The 3,771-nt window shown below is 48.9% G+C and overlaps 1 long non-coding RNA gene across 1 annotated transcript; it reads left to right on the top strand.

Annotated features, from left to right (window-relative positions):
* Positions 1-58: 58 nt before the first annotated feature.
* Positions 59-3,432, top strand: LOC120881021. Its single transcript, XR_005725187.1, has 2 exons — positions 59-144; positions 1,667-3,432. It is a non-coding gene; the product is annotated as an uncharacterized LOC120881021 (long non-coding RNA).
* The last annotated feature ends 339 nt before the right edge of the window (positions 3,433-3,771 follow it).

Genomic DNA, 3,771 nt, shown 5'->3' with positions numbered 1-3,771 from the left:
CGCCCGCGCCCGCGCCCCGGAGCCGCGCCACAAAGGGCCCGCGCGCAGCCGCCGCCGCCGCCGCCGCCGCGCGAGGAGCCAGGATGGTCCTGGTCCACGTCGGCTATCTCGTGCTTCCAGTGTTTGGCTCTGTGCGAAACAGAGGTATCGCTTTTTGCTTTCGGGGTCCTCTTCCGAGCGTGGATCGCCGCGGTCACCGGGGCGAGGGCTGGAGCCGAGGGCGGCGGGTTGGGGGGGGGGGGAGCGGTTCAGGGCACACCCGGGAGGACGCGGGGCGAGCGGTGGCTTCTCCCCTCTCCCTTCTGGGGGGACCCCAAGTGTGGAGGTGGCCGCCCTCGTGGGAGCTTTTGCAGTGAAGTTAGGGTTTGGCGAATTCGAGTCCCCTCCCTCCCTGGCCCCATTTTTTTTATTCTTTGCGGCGGACGCGGTTCCCCCAGTCATAGCCCCTTCCCCCAATACCTAGCCCTGTGTGATCGAAGGACGGAGAGAGATACATGACTGTGTGCGCGCGCGCCTGTGTTTGTGTGTGTAAGCCTACTTGGCTTTCTGTGATTTTTTTTTTTTTTTTGAGATGTATGTGTGTTTCATGTCATTTGTGTTCGTGTTTCTCCATTATTTAGTCACTGATACCGATGGCTGCCTAGCTGGCATCTGGCATCTGCCCTGTCCCATGCCCCAGCCCCCACCTTCTCGTGGGCACTTGCACGATTTCCCGTCCTATCTTTTCCTCCCCTTTAACCCTTTTTTGTGTATCGCCCTCCTACTATCCACCCCCCACCCCATGGTCTTTGTATGACAGTTGTATTTATGGGTTCAAGATGCTTGTGTGTGTGTGTGTGTGCGTGCGCGCGTGTATGTGACTGTGTGCAAGTGTGTGCGCGCCTCGGAGAGTCAGGCGTGCACTGCTGTGCACCCCTGGACCCGGCCGGCCGGAGAGGGGTGCCGGCCCTTGGGTGTTGCGCTGTGTGCGCGGATGCGGTGGGATGCTGCCCCCAGGCCAGGCCTTTGCCCCCGGCAGGCGTTGACAAAGCAGCAGGCCGGCGCCGGCTTTGTTTTTAACTGTGATATATGGGGTATGTTTGCACGGTCCCCTTCCCCACATCCCCTTTCCCTTACATTCTGCTAACAACAATAGCTTGATTTTCCCCCTCTTCTCCCCGGTCACATTTCTTCCATTTTCTTTTAATCAAAAACTCCCACCTCCCAAAGCAAACCCGAGGTGCATTTAGATTCATTATTATTATTTTTTTTTTCCTTTTGCATTCTGCCTCTGGACTCACATTGCTCTTCTTGGAAATGTTTCTGCTATCCTCTCCCACTCCACGTCTGCTTCAATCCCTCCTGGCTGAAGCCCTCCCCCGCCCCCCTCCCTCACGCACGGAATGATGTCTTTCCTTTGAGACCAGGGCTGCTCCCCCAAGTCAGAGTGGGGGGTGGGGTCGCGGGGCCAGCGCTTTCGTGCGCCCCAGGGGCCCGATTGGGCCAGAGAATGAAAGCCCAGCCCTCTTTCTTCCAGCCCAGCTGTCCCCAGCCCCAGCCTCTCCCCAGAACCTAAAAGGCAAGAACCAACCCCCTTAGGCCTGTTTGAACCGCAGTTTTTTTGTGTGATGATAGAATGATGACATTCTGCATTTATCAAATCTTTTTTTTTTTCTTCATTGTGTAGCTCAGTGAATGGTCAACTCGCTGCTGTGTGCGCTGTGACCCTTCTGCCTCCGCATTTAGCTGTATTGTGACACCCCTCTTAACCATCTCCTGTCTCCATCTGAGGAAGGCATTGCTATTTAAGCGGCAGTATCCCCTGTCTCAGGCCAGCCTAGCAGTGGGGGGCAGGGGTGGAGGGGATGTGTGAAGAATAGGAATTGGGGGGGCACTGGGTGAGATCTCCCTTGAAATGCCAACCCCTCCCCCAATACACAATTATATCTCATTACTTGGCATTTCCGTTTAAAACGGGTGTGGAACATTACACTAGGCAGAAATTCAAAAATGATTAAGATGGATGTTGAGCCTGAAAGTATAATTATCCTGATTAAATCATTATCATCCTCATTAATACCACCGATCTCTAAATACCATTGCAGGATGCTGATTCCATGTTTTGAAATTCAAATTGCTCAGCTGCCTTTAAATTTTGTTTTTAATACACCCCCCTCAAAAAAACAAAAAACACCTAAGGAAACAAATTCTGCCAGTCAGTCAAAGTTTACTTTCATGGCAAACACGCCCATAGGAAATTCAAGGGCTGAGGGTTAGTCGGGCTGTGAGTAAAATTTAGCACAATGTGATAAGAATTCATGACCTTCCGATAGAGGATACTAATGCTTAACCCAACAAGGTCCTAAACCACAATCTTCTTGTAAAACTATTAGATAGCTTGCCAGCTTAAATCTGTTCTTTTTAGTTTCCATTGTAGTAGTATAGGATGTAGGCCATTTCAGAATAGATGTAGAGAAATAACCATTTTTGTATCTCATCTTGTTTAGCCGAGTACATTGCACTGTAAATCCCTGTTAAGTGGATTCCTTTTGCCTTGGCTTGGAGGCTGTAGCACCCCAATTGCCACTTATCTGGGTGGCTTCAGCTAGCTCCCTGGTAGCACCCCGGCATAAGTGAAGAGATTACATCTAGTCAGAGGCAAAAAATAATAAATATATGTATATGTGAACAATTTTGATAAAATGATAGTTGCTGCTACTCTGAAAATTTGGTGCAGCAAGGTCTTTGGCTTAAGGGGGAGCTCTGGCCACGGTGTCTTAATTGTTTAATTGTACAATGTCAAGAGCATCTTTGGACATCCGCCCTGGCCCTCGGAGCTGCCCCTTTAACAGCCGGCTCCCTTCTGCTGCCTCGCTGGCCAGACCTGCTTGAAAACTGAAACAAAACAGCAGCAATAAAGAAAGAATAAGACCCCTACTTTGAGGGCCCTTCCAAAGTAAAGTCCCAAGGGGCCTCCCCAGATTGCCATTTGGCAATCTGAAAAGAAAGAGAAGAGAAAAAAATGAAAAAGAATCCCCAGCAAAATGGTTTTCCATTAAACAGGGATCGCGTGTTCTGCTGTGCTGAATTACTTCCTGTTCTTATTTTGTGGGTAATTTTTTCTGTATCAAATATCCTTTTGGTTGTGTATCTTTTTCACCTTTTCTTGTACTAAAACTAAAGCATGATCTGTATTTTTTTACATCCCCCAGTTGACAATGTACAGCGCTCGGTTAGAGATGTTACCCTGCTGAAACGTACTGTGCTCGTGTAGCCCGGGCCATCTGCTCATTGTACGCTGCTTTTGTTCTGTTGCCCTTCCGAAGCATGGTGGGCCCAGCCTTTTTTTTTTTCCTTTTTTTTTTGTATCGTGTGCATGACGACATTGTTACACACAGAATCCACTAATACTAATATACAATCTCTCAATAAAGAACTAGTTTCCTATATTAACCTAGTGTGCTTTTTCTCTTGCTGTTTTCCCATTTATTGTCGTATCCTGCTGTTTAGATCTCCCCTCTTGCTTTTCTATCCCCACCCTCACCCACCCACCCACCACTCCCACCTCCCATTGTAAGATTTGAGTGAATGCCTTCTGGTTTTTTTTTTTTTCCTTTCCTTTTTTTTTTGTGATACAGATATGGTGACTTTAATCTCATCTAGTCCATATCTTTCTACAGTAGATGTCTGGGTAATGTGGTGGGGGATGGGTCAGTTGTCCTGACACACCAAAATAGCTCTATTACATAGAAAGAACGCTTATCTTTGGCCACCTATGTACCCACCCGATAG

This window comes from Oryx dammah, unplaced genomic scaffold (assembly GCF_014754425.2).
Source record: "Oryx dammah isolate SB20612 unplaced genomic scaffold, SCBI_Odam_1.1 HiC_scaffold_22, whole genome shotgun sequence".
Taxonomy (NCBI): Eukaryota; Metazoa; Chordata; class Mammalia; order Artiodactyla; family Bovidae; genus Oryx; species Oryx dammah.
Note: the sequence above shows the minus strand (reverse complement) of the source record. Positions and strands in the feature narration are given on the sequence as shown.